This window comes from Oryctolagus cuniculus, chromosome 6 (genome assembly GCF_964237555.1).
Source record: "Oryctolagus cuniculus chromosome 6, mOryCun1.1, whole genome shotgun sequence".
In the NCBI taxonomy this organism is placed as follows: domain Eukaryota; kingdom Metazoa; phylum Chordata; class Mammalia; order Lagomorpha; family Leporidae; genus Oryctolagus; species Oryctolagus cuniculus.
Window position 1 is genome coordinate 70,488,212 of NC_091437.1, and position 26,348 is coordinate 70,514,559.

Consider the following 26,348-nt stretch of genomic DNA (forward strand, 5'->3'; position numbering starts at 1 on the left):
AGCTCTTGTGCTGTTCGTCTTTGGAGAAATGTCTGTCCTTGCCCTAGGCCATTGTTGAAGTGAAGTTGTGGGTGAACATTGTGATGCTGTGCGTTAAGCCAGTTTTGGGAAAGTGACTTCTCTCCTTTTGCTTGCTTTTCCTAATTTGCTCTCATACAAAGGACTTAGCAGACATCAACTGGAATAAATCATCACTCTTGTGGTGGGCATCTGGTCCAGTGATTAAAGTACCACAAGGGGCATTCATATCCCCTTTTGGAGTCCTTGTTCCTCTGTGCTTCTGATAGAAGAGCCTGCAGATGCACCTGTGAAACAGACTATGCCCCAACGGATGACAAAATGCCACACAATTCCAAGACCCAGATTGAAGTGCTGGCTCCTGGCTTTGGCTTAGTCCAGCCAGCCCTGGCTGTTGCAGGATTTGGGAAGTGAACCAGGGAATGGAAACTACTCTGTCTTTCCCTCGCTGTCACTCTACCTTTCTATACTAAATCAAGAAATATGAAATATGAACCCAGAAATCTTCCAAGTAAATCAGGAAAGATATTAAAAAATAAAAATACAATGAGGGTCATTAGGCTTTGGGTGAGTTTGTTTCCTTCTGTGTTCTAGAAAGAGGACCATCATCTTTAAATGATATCAGCATTTAGTCCACCTCTAAAGAACTGAGCAGACTGTGAATTTTGTCTATTTTAGAGTATTCACTGTAGAATAATGGTTGGCTTTGATGGATTCTTCGTTCAGTTTTCTTGAGATGTGGAAACACACACAACACACACACACACACACACACACATTGACAGACACAAGCAAAGTAACGGAGAGAGAGAGAATCTCTATCCACTAATTCACTCTCCAAATACCCACAACGGTCGTGGCTGGGCCTTACTGAAACCGGGGATTGAGGTCCCTGTCAAACAGGCTCCATGTGGTGTTCAGCTGATTTGCTCTCTGGCCCTTCTGCCTTCAGCCTTGCACCATGTGACAATGCAATAGTAAGACCTTCATCAGACAAAGCATGCTGATGCCCTGATGTTGGACTTCCCAGGCGCTCTAGGTGTGAGAACTATAAATTTCTGGTCTTCACAGATTATCCAGTCTCAGGCATTGAGTGTTAGCAACACAAACACAGAAACCACATATGCCCCTATACTTGTGGAGTTAACTCCCAGAAGTGACAGTGCCAGTGCAAATGGCAGATCTACTGTAGAACTCTATTGCTAGATTCCCCTTTGATAGAGGTTGCATGGTTTCGCATGTTCATTACCACTCCTCGAGGAGTGTCTTCTTATTCCAATATATGCTGCCAAGTACTTGAATTGTAGCCAAATGAGAGATGTGCAGTTTCTATTTGCATTGCCCTGCACAGGAGAAAGGTGGCGCTCTTTCCATTGGAAGAAAAGCCACTTGTGTCCCTTTTCCTGTCAACTGTCCTTGTCCTTTGCCCATCTTTCTGTTGGAATGTTTGCCATTTCTCCCTCGTTTCCAAGAACAATGTGTACGTTAGGTTTCTTTCATTTTGATATACTAGGCAGACCAACTACACTTTCCTAGTTGGTATTTGTTTTTCCTTTATCTTGGTTTGCCATGCATGAATTAAGGTTTGTGTGTGGCTGAATATAACAGCCTTTTCATTTATAACTAACGCATTTTGTTTCCGAGTTGGCAGGGCCTTTGCCACGCTTCCCATCTTAACATTATAAAGGAACAGAGACAGAGAGAGAGGAGAGGAGCTCCCAACTGCTAATTCACTTCCCAGTCCTGCAAGTGCCTTGAGATGTGCCAGACTGCAACTGGGAACTGGCAATTCCACCCAGGTCGCCCATGTGAATAGCATGGAACTTGTTATAGGAACCATTGTTTCCCCAGAGGTATTTTAGTAAGAAACTGGAGTTAGGCTCCAGAGATGAGTATCAAAACCAGGTACTCTGATATGAGAAATGGGCATCGGAACTCACCATCAAAGCATCTAAGCCATTAGGCTAAATTCCTTCTCAACCCATGTTTCTTTTGTTAAGAGTATCCCTTGACTGTCACACCCTTACTTCCCACTCCACAAAAGCAAGCATCAGCCTTGGATTTGTTGGAAGCGCAGTGCACCCTCTACTACTAGACGAGACAGGAAAATAGACTACTAGATGTCCATAATTTCTTCCCAAGTGGGATCTTCTAGAGAAAAGACGGAAAGAGCGTTGCCCTGGGTGTACAGCAAAGAGCCCCTGTAGACACTGATTTTCTCTACACAGTGCACAGCCAGCCATGGAATCCTGGATTATTTTATTTCCAGTTTTTCCCAGACACCTTTTATGGAAGCTATACCAACTTGATGCATTTCCTAAACACGGCTTTCGGAACATAGTGATTCTCCCACCATACCTAACTTCACAGCAGCCCTCCCACCTCTCTTCCTCCTCTGTCTCCTTTAGGGGCATCTTCTCTGACAGGAGTAGAATTTACCTAGAACTTATTAACAAAACATGACGGGCTGAATACTATACGTATTTGGAAACTTTGGAATGGCATATACTTCTATGAAAAAGAGTGAGCATTTGGAGATGCATTTCACTGAACAATCATGTATTTCCTTTTTGATGTGTTTCTCTATTTGTTGACAAAGAGTAGCTGTACATATTGATGTGGTATAATGTAATATTGCCCTACATGCATACATTTAAATGATCATATTAGGTCATCCGCATCCACCGCTTCCCTATTCAAGGTTTCTTTGTAGTATGTACATTCAGAAGTCTTTCTTCTAGCTTTTGAGAAAAGACTGTATGTTTGGTGAAGTATTATTACCCTACTATGCACTAGAACACCGGCAGGCTTGTTTTTACAACAAACAAGAGATGAAAGTGCTTTTGAATTCAATGAAAGTAAGGCTTTCTGAGATTTGACTTACGTATGTCTATAGTATCTGTTGTGGTGGAGTGAGTTAACTTTGGAGAAGAACCCAAGGGCGGTGTGACTTTTGCGAGCATGAGACATTCTTCTAGCTTATAATCCATAGATGGTGTCATTCACGTGAAAGTGTGGTAGATCTTTGTGACCAAGTGGTACTGTTAACTCACATACCTCAACTCTTTGAGCAGAGAGGTCCTGCATGGGAAGTCAGTGCACAGTGACCCCTGTTGAGAATTTCAGAATTAGCACATCAGCGAACACCTGAGGATCTTGACCTGAGCTGCCTCAGCTGTGGAAGCCTGTGGAATCCACTGACTCCTTCCATATTTAGACAGGGCCACGGGGAAGAGGAAGTTCTTTTGTGCCTTCTGAATAAAGTGTATCCTTTGTGGATGACCACTTCTTTCTCTTGGGGTCTACCCACAGAAGTGCTTCATGGGGAACCCTGTGTGCCACAGTGTTTTGTCTTCCCATGCCTGACATGCTCTCATAGGTGTTTTAGCCACATCAGAATGTCTTCAGGGTTGATTCTGAGCCAGGGTGTTATTTGAGGTCATTGTCATTCTGGGAGGCTGCTATATGCAATACTTCCCATGTTGGAGCATTCAGTCTGTTTTGATTCTTTCTATTATTATTATTGTTATTATTATTGTTATTATATCTGTGCTCTATTTATTAATATCTAGTATCTATTTTTATAGAAAGCTTTTATTTACTAGATAAATTACATAAGTACAGCTTTCAGATTGTAGCTGTTCTTCCCACCTACCTGCCCTCCCACCCCCAAACCACCCCACCCCCTACTCCCTCTCACATCCCATTCTTCATGAAGATTCATTTTTAATTATCTTTATATAGAGACCAACTCTATACTCAGTAAAGATTTTCACAGCTTGCACCCACACTGACATGCAAAGTGGAAAGTAATGTTTGAAGGCTAGTTTTACCATGAATTCTCATAGTACACCACGTTAAGGACAGAGGTCCTACAGGAGGAGCAAGTGCACAGTGACTTCTGTTGTTGATTTAACAATTGACACTCTTATTTATGATGTCAGTGATCAGCCGAGGCTCTTGTGACGAGTTGCTAAGGGTATGGATGCCTCTTGAGTTCACAAACTCTGCCCTTGTTTAGATAAGGCCATCCTTCAAGCGGAATTTCTCTCCAGCATTCAGAGAAAGAAGGTACCTCCTTCTTGGATGGCTCCTTCTTTCCCCTGGGATCTCACTCACGGAGAGCTTTCATTTCTACTATCAATTGATAATCTATCTCAGCCAGTTCTCCTTTTTTTTCTTGTTGTAACTTGGCCTTAACTCAAAGAATCTTAGGTTGTTCTTCAAACTTGAGGCAAGAGGATTGGACATAAGACATTGCTTTCAGTATTGTCAGAGTTTTGTATCTTTGTGATTGTGGCAAGTAGCATGCTTACAATTTCCTTTAGATAAATGACCACAGTGGCTGACATACTGATGTGTTTTCTTTTTTCATTGTCAGAAACTCTCACTTCGAAGAGTAACAGTGTGTTGACTGACGTAACTTGGAGTTCCAATGGAAGCGATGTGTCAAATGAAGTGAAGACACACTCTGAATCACATAGGGATAATGGACACGGTTCTAGAATGTAGAGGCTTTGGAACGGGGATATTTTGGGTCTAGAAGATGGGGCCAGTGATGGTAAGTTTCTAATGTTGTCAGAAAGTCAGGTTTTGTTCCATATTGGATTCATTATTGGGCGAAGAATTCATTCTCAAAGTTATTATAGGTTTTGATGTTTTTGTGAGGCTTAGCCTCTGTGCCAAGCCTTTCGAAATGCTTTCTGATGTAATGTTTCTTACAGTAACGACTAAGAGCTAGGACTGGTATTATTGGTAACAACTTGAGTTTGGATGTGTAAACTCTGTTGGGGTTCATTGTTAGATCCCCTTGAGTTCAAAGCCAGTTCTCTGAACTCCTACCGAATGCTACACCCACACTACTGCCTGGCTAACTTGTGGTTATTGGGACAAGACTAGAACAGTGCATGTGTGATGGGAGTGTAACTTTCACCAGTTTTGTTTGCTGTGAGTAGTTTGTGTTGCCTCATGGTTTAGACAGTTGAAAATAGGGTTTCTCAGTCTTGGCACTGTTATCGCTTGGGTCCAGATACCTCTGTCGTGAGGAGGTGGACGTTCCTGTGTGTTGCAGAAAGTTTTAGAGTTTCTCCAACGTCTCCCCAGTACATTACAGTGACAGCATCAGTCCCCATGGACACTCCCAAAGAGGTCTTCTGAGGTGAGGCATCCCCTGAAGGACACACCCCAGTTGATAGACACAGACAAGAATTGTAGAAATCATGTACTTTTCCAAATCTTAAAAGAGATAGCTTAACTAGACTATTTAGACATCTTAATGCACTCAAAGTAAGCTGGTAACTTTTCTTTTTCTTTTTTTTTTTTTTTTGACAGGCAGAGTGGACAGTGAGAGAGAGAGACAGAGAGAGAAAGGTCCTCCTTTGCCGTTGGTTCACCCTCCAATGGCCGCCGCTGCAGCCGGCGCACCGCGCTGATCCGATGGCAGGAGCCAGGATCCAGGTGCTTTTCCTGGTCTCCCATGGGGTGCAAGGCCCAAGCACCTGGGTCATCCTCCACTGCACTCCCTGGCCATAGCAGAGAGCTGGCCTGGAAGAGGGTCAACCGGGACAGAATCCGGCGCCCCAACCGGGACTAGAACCCGGTGTGCCGGTGCCGCAAGGTGGAGGAAGTGGTAACTTTTCATCCTCACCGTTCCTATTAGTGACTTACGCTTAATATGAACAAGTTAGGTTTGTACAGACAGCCTCTCTAGAAGATGGCCAATATTCTTTTTTCTTTTGCACTTGGCTGAGTTATTTCCTTTGATATCTGCTGGGTCTTCTGAGCTGAAAATATCCTCCTTTTACAAGGACATTTGGGACTGAGGGCATTCCCTGTTTAGTGGTAAGGAAAATCACCTTAATGATGTGAAGTGAAAAAGATCATGGTTTGTACGAAAGGAGGTAAATACAACATGCACAGTTAGCTAGTTACTTGCACAGGCAATGGAGACTCGGCAAGGGTATCCAAGAGCTAACAAATGTAGTTAACTTTGATTGGGTGGGGTTACGAGATGCGAGAAACCAAGTGACTAGAAAAGAGGCCAGGGATAACTTTTTCACTGTCTGAATGTAGTTTTAACCTTTATTCAGGAACAGGGCTATACTAACTACTGAGAATACAAATAGTTGTAAACCATTTAATGATTTGAAATGAAGTAAGTTGCAACTTGTGCCTTTTTAGGTGAATTGCATTTCCCTGACTGGGAGCTCGACAGGGACAGGGAAGGTGCTGGTGAATGTAACGAACTTGAAGATGGCAAGGGTGCCGTGGGTCCCTCAGACTGTGCTTCTTGTGCAAGTCGGCAGTCTTTGACGAGTGATGACAGGCTCTCTGAGTTTGCTAAGGTAAGAATGGATCGTTTCAGAAACTCCTATTCTTTTATAACATATGTTCATCAAGGCCTTTTGGTGTTTCTCCCACCGTTCCTTCTCAGGGATCATCCTTTTCACTCTCAGAGCTTTCTTTTGAGCTCCACACCTTGGTCCTTAACTCACATGCTGGTGCTGTGCTTCTCAACATGGGGAAATATGGAGCTCTCTCCCCCCTGACTCTCCACTGCCAACTAGGCAATGAACTTTGGTTGTCCCTCCAGGGCCCTAGTACAGATATGTCAGGGTTTGCTTAGTTGAGTATGCAGCATTTACATCATTGTAATTCCATAAGGACTCTTGATCATCAAGACCAGTGCTAATTATCATGATGCTCTTGAACAATGAGTTGTGTTACTTGGATTTTTTAAAAAAACGTATTGGTGTGAAAGGCAGTGGGGCCCAGAGATTGTCCATCTGCTGGGTTCATTCCCTGAATGCTCACAGCAGCCAAGGGCTGGGTCAGGCTGAATCCAGGAGCCTGAAACTGCATTTGGGTCTAGCACTCGTGTGCCAGGGCTCCAGGTACTTGAGGCTTCTCTGACCACCTCTCTGGGTGCACATGAGCAAGAAGGTGGAATCTGAATTGGAGCCAGGACTCAAACCCATGCCCTCTGCCCTGGGGTGTATGCATCCCCAAGTGGCATCTTGACCAATGCGTGAAACACCTGCTCCCCATATTGACCCTTTCTTAGGTCATTTTGCTGAACATTCATAGAATCCTCATATTTCTTCATTGTCTTACAGTCTCATAAACATTTCTATACTTAACAGACTTTCTCTCAGTTTCATTTTCTTGGTGAATGTTTCCCTACCACCTCCTAGTTGCTCCAATGTGGATTCAAGATGCTTTTCTCTTTGTGGATGTTGTCACCCTGGGGTTTCTGTTCCCCATCATTCTAGGAATGTGTTCACTTCTTTGCTGATGGTGCTCCTTGATCTTGCATTTCATGTTTTCCTCAGAGTTTTTTTTTCCATGCTTGATTTTGTAAAAAATTTTATGTATTTATTTATATTTATTTAGTTGACAGGTAGAGTTATCGACAGTGAGAGAGACAGAGACAGAGAGAAAGGTCTTCCTTCTGTTGGTTCACTCCCCAAATGGCCCCCATGGCCTGCGCTGTGCTGATCTGAAGCCAGGAGCCAGGTGCTTCTTCCAGGTCTCCCATGCGGGTGCAGGGCCCAAGCACTTGGGCCATTCTTCACTGCCCTCCCGGGCCACAGCAGAGAGCTGGACTGGAAGAGGGCAACCGGGACTAGAACCCAGCATACATATGGGAAGCCGGCACCGCAGGCAGAGGAATAACCAAGTGAACTAGGGTGCAGGCCCCTCCACCCTTGATTTTCTGGAGCACATCTTCTGGCAGGTTCTGAGCAATGGCATACAGAAGCGTTTTTGATGCTTGGCATCTCTAACTATGCTTTGATCTTACTGTCCTGTAATGTAGGATTGAAAACATGTATGTACTTTTAGGTTGGAAATGGTTTTTCCCAAGTTCTGAAGGCACTGATGCATTGTCTTTCAGCTCAAGGATTTTGTGAGTCAGGCTGAAGCTTCTCATTTTTGATCTTTGAAGGTTTTGGTGTTGCTAGTGGTTTTCAGCAGTTAATTGGGACGTGCTTTGGTATGTTTTTCTGCTTAGCGTTTGTCAAGTGTTTTGGATCTGTGGGGTTCTAGGTGTCGCCAGGACCACCCCCAGGTTTGCTCATCTGTAGGACACTGGAGATGTGGTGTAGAGGCATCTCAGGGCTATAGGGAAAGGAGAGGAAGCTGTGTCATCAATTCCCCATGCTCGTCTCCCAGTAGATTCACCTAACATGGACAAGCTATGGAAGTTGTGCTCTTCTTGGAGAGCTCTAGCTATTCAATGGGCAGGTTTTGACTGGGGCTCCTACTCGGTGTTCTCTCTTCCTACCCTGTCCTAGAATCCCAGGCTTCCAGAAGGCAAATCCATATCAGTATAAACTGTACATTTTCGCAGTTTCGGCATACATTGTCCAATGTCTGTTCATTTGTCTAAATAGGAACATGAGATATCTTTCCCATGATCATGGCATATATTTAGAGCACCTGTGGTTTCTGTGGTAGTGTTTTACCATGACCACTAGACCGATCTTTGGTTTTCTTGGCTCAAGTTACTCCTTTAGTACATTATTTGTATTTTAATTGTTTTCAAGATATATTTATTAAAGGCAGAGTTACAGGGAGGCTGGGAGAGTGAGAGAGCGACCTCCAATCTGCAGGTTCCCTCTGCAAATGGCTGCAATGGCTGGGAGTGAGCCGATCGAAAGCCTACAAGTGTGCAGGGGCCAAACCATTTGTGCCAAACCCTACTGCTTTCCCAGGCCATAGCAGAGTACTGGATCAGAAGAGGAGCAGCCGGGCCTCGAACAGGCGGCCCCATGGGATGTCGGCACTGTAGGCATCACCTTTCCCTGCTATGCCACAGTGGCAGCCCCTGTGCTTTCATGTTTGAAAGAATTCTGACTCATTGGTTGGAAGGCAGAGACACAGAGATGTTCCAGCTGCTGGTTCGGTCCCCAAATACTTGAGTCAAGTACAGTGTCTCCAACGCAGCATGTGTCTCCAACCTGCGGGGCAGGGACCCAGGTGTTTGAAATATCACTTCCTGTCTCCCAGGCTGTATGTCTCTCCCTGGCCATTAGCAGGGAGCTGGGTAGGAAGCAGAGCAGCTGGGACTCAAACGGGCACCCATGTGGGATGCCTTTGCTGCAGGTGGATACTTCACCTGAATACATACAAATCTCTGTGTATATATATGTATACATCGATGAAATTTTTGTCAGTGTTGGCTTCCCAAGATTGTGCACTTTTATTATGTGCATTTCCCACTGAATCTCACAGGGAATTCTCTCTAGTGACTAGGGCTGAGTTGTGTTCTTGGGACATTTTGCTGGTCACTGGTGACACACATCATTTGGAAAACACTGTATAGAGGGGACCACCATCTGAGCCTAAAGGGCCCTAAGCAGCAAACTCCCAAAGCTCGTGGGAGCAAGTGTAGAAGCAGTGAGAGCGTTGTTCTCGCCAGATACCGATGGATGTATGAATTGCGCTTCAGAACAGACCCTGAGGGACTCTCTCCACGAGACAGCATGGGGCTCCATGTAGGAGCCTCAGAACTGAAAGAGCACTCATGGTGTGGCATCCTTGCATGGGGAGACACACCCCTCTCGAATCTGCATGAATGTCTTTGTCTGTGGATCTAGAGAATGGTCTCTAATTAGCAGGGCAGGGAAGGGATAAAGAGGAAGAAGGACACTCATGGTCTACCATGTATACTACTTTAATGAAAGGCCTAACCAACTGGTACTAATCATGGTGAACTATATACATAGGAAAATCTAGGAGGAATCCGTGAAATTGGTGATGATGTGACCACCCATCTGAGAGAGGGAGGCCAGTCTCCCAGGCACTGGGTTGTTGCTTGGTCGGCGGGGAACGGAGCGAGTGTCACGGTGCAGTCCCAGAGCCCAGAGATGAACTCTGCAGCCCCCACTCTCTGCCTGCATGGGGGACTCAGTCATGCTGATGTTCTCCAAGGCCTGATGTTCTTGGCCTTGAGGATGAGGTGGACATTCTAGCAGAGGGGCTGGAGTAGGCAGGACAGGTTGTAGCTGCAGGACACAGAAGCAGCCATGAGTGCACTCTTGCCCATCTCAGGCTCCCTCCAGGTCCCGCCCTGCAGCCGCAGTCCTGGAGCCCCGCACTGCCCATGGGTAAGGCCCTCTGCTGACCAAGGAGCCATGGGTAGCCCTCTCCTCAGTGCACAACAGGAGAACCTTCCCCATCTGCCACCCTGGACATCCCGCAATCCCTGCCCAGCACTCACCTCTTAGTGTCACTGAGCCTCTCCATGGATTGGAACCACAGTGCAAACTCTGCGTCGTGCAGCAAAGTATATTGACTGGCTGCCACCTGGAGCCGCTGCATTTCTTGGAGAACTTTTATCTCCTGGGGCAAGAGGGGCAGAGAGGATGCTGACAGGCCTGCACTGGGACTGCTGGAGGGGCAGACTGTGGCAGGGGCAGGGGGCTGGCCTCTGGGTCTTTTAGCTAGAGAAGCCTTCCCTGGCCATCCCTTCCAGGCTCCAAGCTGTCTTCTGAGTAGCATACACACAGCCCCTCGCCCAGGAAGGAAGTTCTCCTGGATTCCAGTCCCTTAGCCACAGCCTCCCTAGGGATGCTCTCCTCCTTCTGTGTGTATCCATCCCAGTGGAGAGAGCAGACAGACACGCATGGGCTGGAGCCTGGGCTTTCTGCCCAGCGCATCTCTGACCCCTCCATCCCCTCTGTGCCTGGAAGATAGGGCAGAGCTGCTCACCTTTGTCATTTTCAGCATGTTGTTTTTTCCCTGGAAGGCAGAGTCCATCAGAACAGCCCCTGGCCTGTGACTAGCCCCTGGCCCTCCCCTCTGGGTAAGAGGAAGGAAAAGAAGGTGTCCCTGGGACAGGCTGTTAGCTCTGCAGAAGGGGACATGGTGGCTGAGGCTCAGGGAACTGCTGTCCCCACCATGTCTGATGGCAGGCAGGGAAAGTGAGGCCTGGGAATGGATGGGTGCACTGAGGCATGTGGGTGCTGCCTGACCTCACAGGGGCCCAATTTCTCTCCTTCCCTTGGGTGCCACCCAACTCAGAGGCTGAGCAGGCTCAGCCAAGACCTTGTGCAGCTTTGCAGTCAGGGACTCTGGCTATGCAGCTTTAACCGTTGGGGGACAGGGGTGGGCACCTGGTTGCAGGCTCCCGCACTCAGAGGGGATATGCAGGTGAGCCCTCCTCCCTGGGACAGCTTGTGAGGCCTCCGGAGACATGGGCAGCAAGGAGCTGGGGGCTGAGAGCTCAGCCCAGGACCCTCCCCCCAAGCCTCAGGGTCCTGGAGCCTGCCCCACCCATGGCAAGTTCACTCACATCTACGAAGTCCTTCATGGCGATGTCCAGCCTATCCAGATACATGATGAAAGTGCCAAGGAAGGGGACGGCTCCCTGTGCCATGAGGTGGTGGTGGTGGTGAGCAGCTGTTCTCAGGTGCCACCAAGGCCCGGCCCCTGAGATGCACTCCACCCCAGCTGCTGGAGCCCTGGCCACATTCCCCATTGGGAAGCTCCCCGCCCCTAAAGTGCCTTTCCCAATTCTCCCTGCATCCAGCCAACTGCCTCTAGAATCAGACAACCCTGGGAGCCCTGATGGCATGATAACAAGTCAGCTTGTGGGGTGCCAGCCCCAGCTCAGGCCCAAGTCTGCTGGGAGCCCTTCAGCTCAGGCCCTCAGCTCTGGTCTCTCAACTGGGGTCTCTCAGCTACTGTGGTGATGGGCGTGGGCAAACAAGGGAGGCAGAAGGCCCTGCTCCCTTGACATGGGCCCCCAATGGGAGACAGGAGCCCCTGCCCCCCCCTCCCCAGGCACACTTGCCTTCTTCTGCAGCCGCTGCCGCATCTGTGTTCTCTGGGGGTTCTGCTCCCGGGCGGGCAACCTGCAGATCGCCATCTGCCAGGGTCAGGGTCACGTTCAGGGAGATAGTCCTTTCCTGACCGGCCCACATTTGTGCAAACCACCTTGAGCCCTGCATGTCTGGCTCACTTCCATTGGTATAATGCCCACCCTGCACTCCCCTCCTCCCACAACGTGCTCTGTATGGATTCATGCAGCTCCCACTGGGAAGGTGGCTTTGGGGGATTGACCACGCCTCCCTGTGCCTGCTCCTCAGCTGGAGAGGGTGCTGGCCTCCCCTCCCACCTCAGGTCCCCCTTGCGCTAAGGATCCTTTGACTGACCTGTGCCTCAGCGTGTCCCTGAGAGGAAGCCAGGCCCAGCACCCCATACCCTGCCTCCCTGGATGCACATGAGGCTCCCTGTGCAGACTGAGAGACAGGCTCATGCTGCTTGCTTCTCTCCTCGAGAAGACAGAAGTTCTGCTCCCAGGGCAGCCAGTAAGAGCCAAGGCTTGGCATCCCACTGGACTGCTCAGCCCCTGGCATTCCCAAGCTGTGCAATGTGTGGGGCAGGCTTGGCAGCCCTCCCCATGGAAGGCTGCAACAGAGAACCCTGTAGCAGGCCTGGTTTCCAAAGGACCTCTAGGGCCCCAGCACAGATGGAAGGAAGCCCTTGCTGCCGCATCCACCTCACAGCCTGGGGGAAGCAGGAACAGCATGGGAGCCAGAGACCTGTGGGTGCTCACAGCCCCCTCTGAGAGCCAAGCTGCTCTTGCTGCAGCCCATTCCCATTGCCCTCTGAGCCCGACTGCATGCCACGACCTGTGAACACAGCCCTCTCTTGGCCTGTTGTCCTAGCAGGCACACCCCAGGTTTTCTTTTCAAGCACACTTTCAGTGACACCAAAAGCTCCCCTCTGCCCTGATGCCCTTACAGCCACACCCCTTCCCCTCCTGCCAAGCCCTCACCCCTGTCCCTGAGCCCCCACTTTACCTTCATGGGCACATCTCTGTTGACTTTTTTGTCCTGTGTGCAAAGACGCTGAAATTTCCTGGCACTTTTTCTGTTGTGAGGGGAAAACCAGGAGATATTTGGATGGAATGGTGAGGTGGTGGATCAAACCCCTTTGGTTTAAGAACAAAGATCAGAGGATCCACCCTGCCTGGTAGTATCTTCTGTTTTGATTGTGTGTGTGTGTGTGTGTGTGTGAGTGTTTACAGAGTTGGAGTGCCCAGGCAGGTCCAGTGCTGCGTGGTGCACAGGCGCAAGTATGTAGTTTGGAAGCCACATGTGCCTGACTAATGGAAATGTCATCCTGAGGCAGAAACCCAGTCCTCATGTCCCAGGGCCGCTGAAAGATGGTGCTCCCCACCCCTGCCCCCGGCAGTCCACGCCTCTCCCTGTGTCCCAGGATACCAGCCTCTGTGAGTCTTGGAGGATTAGTGCTTAGGCCCGAGGGTAGTCCCGGGTCCACCAGGTGCTTTGAGGGATGCACACCCACCTGGAGACTTCTCCCCACGTTGTTTTCAGCTGGCGTACCGGGTGGCTGTGCAGAGCGCAGAGGATGGTGTGGACCGAGCAGTAGTTCCGGAGAGCCAGGCACTCCTAGGGCAGGGAGCGGATGAATGGCAGGTAGGTGGCTTGGAGCCCCACCTGAGCCAGGCTCAGCCAGCTGTGCTGACATCCCCCTCATGCATCAGAGAGTTGGCCAGGGAGCCAGAGCAGGTCAGTGATGGGACCCCCTTGAGCCACGCTCACATGGGCTAGATTGGTTTCAACCCATGTCAGGGGCCTAGGCGGGAAGTGAGCATGTAGTTCTGGGACAAGTGAGTGAGATCAGGCCACCTCGTGGATCCCAAGAGCCCAGGGATTGGGCAGGATCTGTGACCACAGACTGTACACCTGAGAGCTGAGGAAGCAAAGTGGCACGTCCCTGCCGTGCAGAGGGAGCCCCTGGGACAGCCTCAGCTTACCTTGGCCACCTTGATCCAGTGTTCCACCACGCGTGCCCTGTCCGCTGCCTTCATGCTGGGGTCCCCCAAGCACGTGGTAGTAACACAATGGGCCACGTGGTGGTAGTGGATGATGACAGCGAGAACAGTAGGGGGCAGCTGCGCATTGACCTCCTTGTTCTGCTGGATCCGGATGGAGCTGTGGCACTGATAGGGGACCACATTCTGGAAGAGCTCCTGGGGGCAAGAGGGTATCCCATGGGCACAGCCAGCCTAGCTTGAATGCAGTGAAGCCCAGCCACCCCGGCAAGTGACAGTGCTCGAAGCTGCAGCTCAGGTAGTTTGGCATGCAGCTCCCCAACATGGGAGCAGCTGGGCTATGTGTTCTGCCACTGAGGTCGCCTCGCTCCTGCCAGCCCAGATCCCAACCCTCCCAAGCCTTGAGGAAAGAGACAGAGGTGTGTGCTCCCAGGCATCCCGCCCAGTATCTCATCCTTCTGCTCTTGGCATCTGCCCTGGAGTCCTTGTCCCTGTGCCAGTGCTGCTCCCTGTGAAAACTCCAACATGGTGCTTGCTGTTTGGGATATGTGTGCTAGGACCCAGGACATCTGTGGCATCGCAGGCAGATGGGAAGGCAGTGGGTGGACCTGGATGCCCTCCACCTAGGCCCGTCCAGTACCCTGTGGGTCAGATCCAGCCCTACTTTCTGCCAGGCCCATGTCAGTTGATCTGGAGAGTCACTGTGCAGCTGGTGTGGTTTGGGTGCCCTCTCTGCCAGCCATGGGAGAAAGGCAGCCTTGGGAGTGAAGACATTGGTCCAGTCACATAGGTGGTGGGACCTGAAGCCTGAACTGCAGCCAGGCCACTGGATTCTGGTCGGGGCAGCTGTGGGGAGGCTGGTGCCAAAGGGGTGTTCGGGCCTGGCCCTGCCGAGACAAGCCCGCTGCTCACCGCGTCCATCAGTGTGAACTGTTCCGCCAGCAGCTTGGCGGGGAATGTGGTGATGCTAGCCATCTTGCGAGGCTGGTTGTTTGCAGGTCCCGGACATGCGCAGGAGACTTTGGTAGTTGTCTTTGGTGCTGATTCTGTGCATGGTGGCAGCCTCAGTTTTGAAATGGATCCTGTCTCCAGAAGAGGTTCTAGCTCTGTGAGCAGTGGGGAATCTGGCTCTAAAGCCAGTGTTTGGCATGACTGCAGCCTGGCAAATAGAGCAGGAGCTGGGAGAAGAGAAAGGGTCAGCAACATCAAGCACTTTCCAATGGCCTCTCCAAAGCCAGGCGCGATCCCATTGCCTCTAAAGGGGCTCCAGCCCCAAAGCCCACCGAGAGAATCTCGCGGAGTGCAGTGCATCTTACCGACTGCTTCTGCCTGTGTGGGATTTGGGTAGGCCATCCTGACACGCAGAAAGCACGCATGGGTCTGCAGGTCTCCTCTGGGCAAGCGGACCTGCTTGGATCCGACCTTCATCTTGAGAAGCGGGAGATCCGTGCGATCGCAGAATTCGGCCTTGTACTTGGCTTTGCAGCTTTGCAAACAGGAAGCCATGTTCCTGGGGAAGGAGAGTGGGCAGCAGAGTCAGACTTGACCTTACCCTGCTTGCTGCCCTTCCAGGACTCCCTGTGTGGGGTGGGGCACGGAGCCTGCCGGTGAACTCTAGCTTCTTAAAGACAATGCCATGCTTTGCTGTTTTCCAAGGCGATTTCTTGACTGTGAATCCCAAGAGTTAGAGAGAGAGAGGGAGAGACACACACCGGGGCAGAGGTCTTGCATCCACTGCTTGACTCCCCGGATGGGCAGTGGACAGCACTGGGCCAGGCTCATGCGGGGAGTGAGGAGCTCCATCCAGGTCTCCCACATGGGTGGCAGAGGTCCAAATGCTTGGACCATGTTCCCCTGGTTTTCCCAGACCCCGAGCAGGGTCCTGAATCTGGACTGCAACAACAGGGACACCAACCAACACCCACAAGGGATTCTGGCATTGCCGGCAGTAGCTTTCCTTTGGATGGCTTCCTTCTCATGTTCCTTTCAGTGCCTTCCCATTCATTCCCATGGTTTTCTCAGGTGGAGGCCCCTAGGCTCTGGCTCTGAGCAGACTTGGGAGTAGGTTGCTCCTGGGATGGTGGGTTGGGTTGGGTGGTCAGGGAGGGTAGGCAAAGCTGGAAGCAACTGCCCTGGGCATGGCTATGTGGGTGTTGTCTGTGAGCCCCAACATGCCCGCTCCTCTGCAGAACGTGTCTGCTCCTATCCATAGCACTGCTCTTCAGCACTTCCTTTGCATGTGGTGGGGCCAGAAGTTGGAGTTGCACCTACTGTCTGCCTCTGCCTTGCCTCAGCCCTCATTTTCCTGCCACTCTTTCGAGTGACAGAAGGCCACATCTGCACCCCAACCTCCCCGCATCTTAGTGGGACATGGGGTTCTCCTTGTGATCAGAGTAGGGGACGTTGCAGCTACTCCCAGAGGAGGTTGGCAAGCCTCAGCTCTGCCGCTGCAGGACAGGACTTGTATAGGATCTCGGCTGTGAGGGTCTGATTCCCCACAACTGTGAGGCCCTTGAATGCTTTGTTCACTGGATTTGTGGCAAGTGTCTGGAAAAGTGCACAAGGGAAAGGCTTCCCATATATGTGTAGAGTGAATGATTCCTTGCAGACCTGCCAGGTCGATGAGGGGTCTGGGCAACTGCTACCAACCCTGAGGGCAGCTGTTCTGTGCATATATCAAGGACAGGAGCAGCTGGAACAAGTAGGAAATGTGGCCGGTACGAAGGCATAGCAGCTTCCAATGCCCCTGCCCACATGTGATGCTGGCAAGCCATATCAGGGTTGGCCAGTTCAAGTCTTGGCTGTTGTCCTTGGTGTCCAGCTCCCTGCTAATGAGCCTGGGGAAGTGCCGGATGATGGCCTAAGTAGTTGGACCCCTGGCACCCCTGAGGGGGCCAGATAGAGCTTCAGGCTCCTCAGCCCGGCTTCCCAGAGCCCTGCTTTTTGCAGCCATTTGGGGAGTGACCCAGCAGATAGAAGGACGCATTCTCTCTTTCTCTCAGTCTAACTCTGCCTGTGAAAGAAAACATTTCTGATTCTTGAAAAAGGGGAAAGCAGGATTGCCATCTGGGAGGTTTTCCAACCATAGAGGCACATGGCCGGTTCCCACCTGAGTAGAAACATTGGTTCGTGAGGGTGCAGAGAAAGGAAATCAAGAGGTGTGACGCAGTGTGCCAGTAGCCCTGTCCACAGAGAAAGGCACCCGTTCCATGCCCGCCATGTCTTAAGTCGCTTCGGTCATCTAAAACATGTAAGATTCATCTCTGCATCACCGCAGTGCTGAAAGGCAGCTACCCACCTGTCGAATATCTGGTCTAAGTAATACGGAATGGTGGAGAAGTCGCTGTATGTACACAGGAAGGTGTTGAAGTAGCAGATCCTTTTTCCCAGGGGGCCCGGGACCAGGGCATCCAGCAGCATCTCTTTAGTGTCTGGCTGTAGGGTCCGCATGGCACAGACCTCTGCCAAGTAGAGCATGGACCCATTTCCATACTAGGGAGGACCAGAAAGGACGTGAGTCAGTGGCAGTTCCAGGGAGCACAGGGGAGCAGACACCCGGGTTGGGAGAAAACCCCAGTTGGGGCCAAGAGGCTGAACAGGGACTGAGGGATGAGAAAGTCCTGCGAGGGGGCCAGCAGTGAAAGATGATTCCGTGCCCCTTGGGGGAGCTAGAAATGAGGGCAACTGTGTGATTTGCTTTGCCACCAGACTGCAGAATGGAAACAAGTGGGCGGAGTAGGATATGAAGCCCCAGGGGAGGCTAGATCCTGAAAAGAGCCATAGTCAGAGGTGTCTGCCTGTGGCGTAATGACCACAGGCGTTCTGCCAAGTGACCTGACTTGAGGCATTACAACGACACATGTGTAGAGCCAGTCCCCAGCCAGCCTGGTCCTTGGAGTTTGTCCTCAGCAGGGCATCACTGCCTTTTCAGAGCCGAATTGTGGCCCCCATCCCCAACACACACGTGGGGTTGTTCTGACACCAGAGCACTTGAGTGTGACTGCTGCAGTTGGGCCAGTAGTCCGCAAGGAGGTGATTGACCTTACCCCCAGAAATGGCGTGGGCCCCATCCCATTACCTTGCTGTGCTCATTGGCAGATGTGACAGGAGCACAGAGAAGCCGAGGGGAGCATAGGAAATGAAACTGGGGATGGAGATGGCAATGAGCCCTCCTGAGAAATCACCTTGGCCATGCCCTGACATGCAGCCACCAGAAATGGGAACAAGCGACTCCTGTTGGGAGAGCTGCCCAACCTGGGCTCCTGTGCTTTGAGCAGCCTAGCTGACTGTGCTCCGTGAGAGACAGTGAGTCTGTGTCCTACAGCACCGCTGCCGTGGCAATGCAGCTGAATCCCAGTGCTTCCCAGCAGCCATGCAAGTGTGGCCACAGGGGCAATGTCATCCCATGGAATAGAACAGGTGGGGGCCAGGCTCCAGTCCTGTGTGGTATCTTCACCCTTTTGGTTGAACCCTCTGCCCTTTTGTGTGGGAAAACCTTCCTGGTAGGATCACTGAGTCCTAAAGCTTGGAGAAGACCTGGAAGGCAGTGGAGCTGACTAAGGACTGCACAGGATTCTTGGACTAGGTGGGCAAACATTCAGCACCATGGCCACACACGATGCTTGTGTGAACAGGGAGTTTCCCAACACCCAGTTGCCAAGGGGCTGAGATTTCTTTGAGTGTGGGATGGGGGTCAGTCACTGAGTGGGAGATCACGAGGCCAAAAGCCAGGGGTGTTCCTCCCTTCAGGATGTGGTTCTAGGCACACCGTGGTCATCTCGTGCCCCAACATGTGGGTACTCCTGGGCCCCTCGCTCACTCCACACCGGCATTAGCCACGTTGTTGGCCTGACTCACGTGTCCATTGACGATGCCTGTGGCTTCCTCATATGTTCTGTCTGTGGACTCGAGTGTGGAGCTCTGCAAAGAGAGTGTGTGGCAGCCCAGACCGGAGGCATCAGTGTCGTGCTTGGCTGTCCCCACAGAGAATAATTCCCCCCATGAGGCATTCTGTTACCCAGGTCGGGAAAGTAAGGGCCTCTGTACCCTTGTGCAGCCAGAGAGGTCTCCAGAAGACAAGAGGAGGTCCCCCAACACCCACTTGCCCAACCAGCTGTCCACAAAATAGGGTATGAACACGCAAGACACAGGAGGCTCCAACACGTGAATCGTGTTGCTGGGCAGCAAGAGCCCCTCTTCTTCTGCCACTGTCATGGTGAAGGGAGGGGCAAAGAAGACCCAGATGGGGTCACAGGTGATCCCCTGCCAGGACGGGACTGTTCCGCTACCTGTGGCTGCCTCCTGGGCTGTTCTGTTCCCTGGGGTGGCCTTGCAGTAAGAGGCCACAGACACCCCGTGTGAGAGCGGAGCCAATGTCTCAAGCGCCGGAAAAGGCCAGAGCCTGGCAACGATTGGCAGCAACGAGAGAACATGGTCTTCTCCTGAACGTCTCCCATCAAGTGAGCCGCTAAGGACTGTTGCTATCAGAGTGTAAGTTCTATCACCAAGGAAGTGAGGTCACATCTTCAAAGTTCCATTCTGTGGAGCCTTTCCCTTAAGAAGATATGCCAAGGCCCCTCTGGGCTGCTGCCACAATATCATCCCCTTAACTGTACACAAGGAGACAAACACAGTGCCATTCCTCAGCTCCCTCAAGAGACTTGAATGTAGACAGGGCCCTAAGCCTGTGGACAGACAGACAGCTGGGTCCCAAACCTCCTTTTCGTATCATTTCCAAACACTCTAGCATGTTCCTTCGGGAAAACCCCTAAGAAACAAGCAAGGTATGGAGACCCATGAAAAGCCAAGGTTAGGGACCCAACAGACTCTAAACTGCATCTTGAGTCGTGGATCCTGCCCCTTCGGGAGATGTTGAGGTCACAGCTTAAAGCGCATCTTCCCCGAATACGGGTTCAGTGTCTCTGGCTATGATAGCAGCCATGTCCATGAACTCCAGGAGAAGGTGAGAGAGCTCACCTGAAAGCCATGCCCCCAAATTGGCATCAGATCTCCCATCTTCAACATGCAGGGCCCCAGAAACAGGCCACCTTATCGATAGAGCAAAAGACCTCACAGAAAATCACTAGGGCTGGGGGATCAAATACTGGCTAGGAAGCTTCATTGTGACCACAGAGAGTGGCATCCATTTGAAAATAGGTCTGAGCTCATTCCAATTGTCCAGCCTCTTTAGAAGAGTGCAATACTAAGGATGCCTGAGGAAATAGACTCCTTCCAGGTCTGGTTTGCTTGGTGTTTTATGAAAGAATCTCAGAGGACATGGGTGAAATCATTTTCCTCGCTAGGGAGTCAAGTGAGGGACTTGGCATTAGACTTAGCTTGTAATCCCTAGAGTTTTGGGTGAGCTGCTTTCTTTTCCATGTCCTCCAAGCAATAGGAAGAGCCCTAGTCCTCCCTGCTTCAAGCGATAAGACTGGGGAATTAAGAAAGTCATGAACGAGGCCAGGAGTCATTTGGGTACATTTGTAAGATTTATTTATTTAATTTCAAGTCAGTGTTACAGGGAGGCAGAAGAAGACAGACAGAGATAGATAGGTAGGTAGGTACGTAGGTAGGTAGGTAGATAGATAGATAGATAATAGAGTTCTTCCATCCCTTGATTCAGTCCCTAGATGGCCACAATGATTGGAGCTGTGCCGATGCAATTCCAGCAGCCAGGAGCCTGCTCTGGGTCTCCCAACCGGGTGCCAGAGCCCAAGCATTTGGGCCATCATCCACTGCTTTCCCTGGGCCCAGTAGAGAGCTGGATCAGGAGAGGAGCAGCCGGGACTCAGACCTGCACCCATACGGGATGCCAGCACTGCAGGAGGTGCCTTGACCTATGATGTCGCCATGCCATCCATTGCGCTTTCTGTTTTCAAAGAATTCCTATGTATTTGTTTGAAAGGCAGGGACACAGAGATTTTCCATCTGCTGGTTCAGTCCCCCAAAACTTAAGTCAAATAAAGTGCCTCAGACTCCATTTGGGTCAACAACCTGTGTGGCAGGAACCCAAGGATTTGAATCATCACTGACTGTCTTTCCAGGCTGTACGTCTTTCCCAGGCCATTAGCAGGGAGCTGGATAGGCAGTGGAGCAGCCGGGCCTCAAACTGGTGCCCATATGCGATGCCATTGATGCAGGCGGGCGCTTAACCTACTACACTACAGTGCCAGCCCCTCCTAATGACTTCTTATCTCTCATTTTCTTTTGTGCATCATCTACAGGTATCTACTGACACATTGCAATGGGAATCTATAAACTATTCACACCTATAAACATTTAGTTTAGACTTCCACTTCATCCACATAGAAGCAATGTAGTTCCAAATGACTTGCTACAAAATACACATGAGATCCGTATGTATAGTCATTGCAAGTTCTGTGATTTTACTTTAAATTTCATTCCAAGTTGTAAAAGTGATTTCTATTCCATGGCGGTAGTGAAGATCCTGTATGTGTCTTTTCCTTTTCTCTTACCCTGGGGCGCTTTGCCACTTTTTGGTTGTTCTGTGTTGCTGCCATGTAGTGTCGATTTGCTTCCAGGAGAGGGCAATAGAGCTTCCCTGTCAGGCAGGTCTAATGCTGATGCTGTCCCTTAACTTGTCCATAAGAAGATGTCATTTTGGTTGGAAGTTTATTCCTTCAGTTATGTGAAGATAAGCTTTCACACGCTTCAGGCCTGTAAAGTTTCTTGTGAGAAACCTGATCGTCTTACCGAATTTGTAGATTCTCATGCATCGCTTTTGATAATTCTCTGGGGGAGGATTCAAGACCTAGAATTCTTGAGAAGGAAATCCTGGTCAACTCTGGTAGATGTTCTTCCACTGAAGTCACCAAAGTATCCCTTTCTACCAGTCATGCCTAGAGAGTGATTTTCTACACATCCTGTGCACCCCCAACTTGCGGTGTGCTCTAAAGGTACTGATGGCCTGCTGTGTGTTCAATACCACCTGCTGTACTTTGTTCCTACTTGCTGTGGGGACAGGACATGTCTGGTTCACAGTGGATACTGTGGGGTTTCAGCTGAAGGGGTTTTCGTGTGTTTCACTGGATCAACCTCCCTGTCTCCCTCCTCCCTGCCTGTCTCTCTGGCACTCTGCCTTTCAAACAGTAAAATAATTTGACCAGCCAATCTATAGCAGCAGAGAGGCCCTAGTTCACTGGTGGGTGCAGTCAGAAAAATTTTCCCAAAAGGCTGTATGCAAGTTTATTGAGAGCTTTAGTCCTGCCCACCACCGCCTCGGCCACCATCTAATAGTGAATCACATCACCTGCAAAGCAAGCTCGAAACCCAGTAGTAGCCAGTTTCCAGTCTCCCTTCCCCCAGCAATTGCAACTGCCAATTAGTTCTCGGTCTGTGAGTATGCTCTAGATGTTTCATAGAGCTAGCATTATAAACTATTCTCTGCTGTATCTGGATTCCCTCAACTTGCACCATGGTTTCAAGTTTTGCCTATGCGGTAGCCCGTATCAGTACTTGTATTCTACTTCATGCTGAATTCCATCATACGAGTAGACCATATTGTGTTTATTCATTCATCTACTGATGGACACTGGAGCTGTGGTTGTGTTTTGGCTAGTGTGAATCCTGTGAAGTCTTCTGGGTAAATATTTTTCAAACTTGTTTCCGGTTCTTTTAGATAGCTCGTTGAGAATGCAACTGCAGGTTCATGGTTATTTGAATAGCCTCGAGGTGGTTTGGAAGGGGTATCTATCTCATTGCAGACTTGATTTGTGATGGCCAATGACCAATAATAGTGTGTCCTTTCAATATAGCTCTTGTGCTGTTCGTCTTTGGAGAAATGTCTGTCCTTGCCCTTGGCCATTGTTGAAGTGAAGTTGTGGGTGAACATTGTGATGCTGTGCGTTAAGCCAGTTTTGGGAAAGTGACTTCTCTCCTTTTGCTTGCTTTTCCTAATTTGCTCTCATACAAAGGACTTAGCAGACATCGACTGGAATAAATCATCACTCTTGTGGTGGGCATCTGGTCCAGTGATTAAAGTACCACAAGGGGCATTCATATCCCCTTTTGGAGTCCTTGTTCCTCTGTGCTTCTGATAGAAGAGCCTGCAGATGCACTGTGAAACAGACTATGCCCCAACGGATGACAAAATGCCACACAATTCCAAGACCCAGATTGAAGTGCTGGCTCCTGGCTTTGGCTTAGTCCAGCCAGCCCTGGCTGTTGCAGGATTTGGGAAGTGAACCAGGGAATGGAAACTACTCTGTCTTTCCCTCGCTGTCACTCTACCTTTCTATACTAAATCAAGAAATATGAAATATGAACCCAGAAATCTTCCAAGGAAATCAGGAAAGATATTAAAAAATAAAAATACAATGAGGGTCATTAGGCTTTGGGTGAGTTTGTTTCCTTCTGTGTTCTAGAAAGAGGACCATCATCTTTAAATGATATCAGCATTTAGTCCACCTCTAAAGAACTGAGCAGACTGTGAATTTTGTCTATTTTAGAGTATTCACTGTAGAATAATGGTTGGCTTTGATGGATTCTTCGTTCAGTTTTCTTGAGATGTGGAAACACACACAACACACACACACACACACACACACACACATTGACAGACACAAGCAAAGTAACGGAGAGAGAGAGAATCTCTATCCACTAATTCACTCTCCAAATACCCACAACGGTCGTGGCTGGGCCTTACTGAAACCGGGGATTGAGGTCCCTGTCAAACAGGCTCCATGTGGTGTTCAGCTGATTTGCTCTCTGGCCCTTCTGCCTTCAGCCTTGCACCATGTGACAATGCAATAGTAAGACCTTCATCAGACAAAGCATGCTGATGCCCTGATGTTGGACTTCCCAGGCGCTCTAGGTGTGAGAACTATAAATTTCTGATCTTCACAGATTATCCAGTTTCAGGCATTGAGTGCTAGCAACACAAACACAGAAACCACATATGCCCCTATACTTGTGGAGTTAACTCCCAGAAGTGACAGTGCCAGTGCAAATGGCAGATCTACTGTAGAACTCTATTGCTAGATTCCCCTTTGATAGAGGTTGCATGGTTTCGCATGTTCATTACCACTCCTCGAGGAGTGTCTTCTTATTCCAATATATGCTGCCAAGTACTTGAATTGTAGCCAAATGAGAGATGTGCAGTTTCTATTTGCATTGCCCTGCACAGGAGAAAGGTGGCGCTCTTTCCATTGGAAGAAAAGCCACTTGTGTCCCTTTTCCTGTCAGCTGTCCTTGTCCTTTGCCCATCTTTCTGTTGGAATGTTGGCCATTTCTCCCTCGTTTCCAAGAACAATGTGTACGTTAGGTTTCTTTCGTTTTGATATACTAGGCAGACCACCTACACTTTCCTAGTTGGTATTTGTTTTTCCTTTATCTTGGTTTGCCATGCATGAATTAAGGTTTGTGTGTGGCTGAATATAACAGCCTTTTCATTTATAACTAACGCATTTTGTTTCCGAGTTGGCAGGGCCTTTGCCACGCTTCCCATCTTAACATTATAAAGGAACAGAGACAGAGAGAGAGGAGAGGAGCTCCCAACTGCTAATTCACTTCCCAGTCCTGCAAGTGCCTTGAGATGTGCCAGACTGCAACTGGGAACTGGCAATTCCACCCAGGTCGCCCATGTGAATAGCATGGAACTTGTTATAGGAACCATTGTTTCCCCAGAGGTATTTTAGTAAGAAACTGGAGTTAGGCTCCAGAGATGAGTATCAAAACCAGGTACTCTGATATGAGAAATGGGCATCGGAACTCACCATCAAAGCATCTAAGACATTAGGCTAAATTTCTTCTCAACCCATGTTTCTTTTGTTAAGAGTATCCCTTGACTGTCACACCCTTACTTCCCACTCCACAAAAGCAAGCATCAGCCTTGGATTTGTTGGGAGCGCAGTGCACCCTCTACTACTAGACGAGACAGGAAAATAGACTACTAGATGTCCATAATTTCTTCCCAAGTGGGATCTTCTAGAGAAAAGACGGAAAGAGCGTTGCTCTGGGTGTACAGCAAAGAGCCCCTGTAGACACTGATTTTCTCTACACAGTGCACAGCCAGCCATGGAATCCTGGATTATTTTATTTCCAGTTTTTCCCAGACACCTTTTATGGAAGCTATACCAACTTGATGCATTTCCTAAACACGGCTTTCGGAACATAGTGATTCTCCCACCATACCTAACTTCACAGCAGCCCTCCCACCTCTCTTCCTCCTCTGTCTCCTTTAGGGGCATCTTCTCTGACAGGAGTAGAATTTACCTAGAACTTATTAACAAAACATGACGGGCTGAATACTATACGTATTTGGAAACTTTGGAATGGCATATACTTCTATGAAAAAGAGTGAGCATTTGGAGATGCATTTCACTGAACAATGATGTATTTCCTTTTTGATGTGTTTCTCTATTTGTTGACAAAGAGTAGCTGTACATATTGATGTGGTATAATGTAATATTGCCCTACATGCATACATTTAAATGATCATATTAGGTCATCCGCATCCACCGCTTCCCTATTCAAGGTTTCTTTGTAGTATGTACATTCAGAAGTCTTTCTTCTAGCTTTTGAGAAAAGACTGTATGTTTGGTGAAGTATTATTACCCTACTATGCACTAGAACACCGGCAGGCTTGTTTTTACAACAAACAAGAGATGAAAGTGCTTTTGAATTCAATGAAAGTAAGGCTTTCTGAGATTTGACTTACGTATGTCTATAGTATCTGTTGTGGTGGAGTGAGTTAACTTTGGAGAAGAACCCAAGGGCGGTGTGACTTTTGCGAGCATGAGACATTCTTCTAGCTTATAATCCATAGATGGTGTCATTCACGTGAAAGTGTGGTAGATCTTTGTGACCAAGTGGTACTGTTAACTCACATACCTCAACTCTTTGAGCAGAGAGGTCCTGCATGGGAAGTCAGTGCACAGTGACCCCTGTTGAGAATTTCAGAATTAGCACATCAGCGAACACCTGAGGATCTTGACCTGAGCTGCCTCAGCTGTGGAAGCCTGTGGAATCCACTGACTCCTTCCATATTTAGACAGGGCCACGGGGAAGAGGAAGTTCTTTTGTGCCTTCTGAATAAAGTGTATCCTTTGTGGATGACCACTTCTTTCTCTTGGGGTCTACCCACAGAAGTGCTTCATGGGGAACCCTGTGTGCCACAGTGTTTTGTCTTCCCATGCCTGACATGCTCTCATAGGTGTTTTAGCCACATCAGAATGTCTTCAGGGTTGATTCTGAGCCAGGGTGTTATTTGAGGTCATTGTCATTCTGGGAGGCTGCTATATGCAATACTTCCCATGTTGGAGCATTCAGTCTGTTTTGATTCTTTCTATTATTATTATTGTTATTATATCTGTGCTCTATTTATTAATATCTAGTATCTATTTTTATAGAAAGCTTTTATTTACTAGATAAATTACATAAGTACAGCTTTCAGATTGTAGCTGTTCTTCCCACCTACCTGCCCTCCCACCCCCAAACCACCCCACCCCCTACTCCCTCTCGCATCCCATTCTTCATGAAGATTCATTTTTAATTATCTTTATAT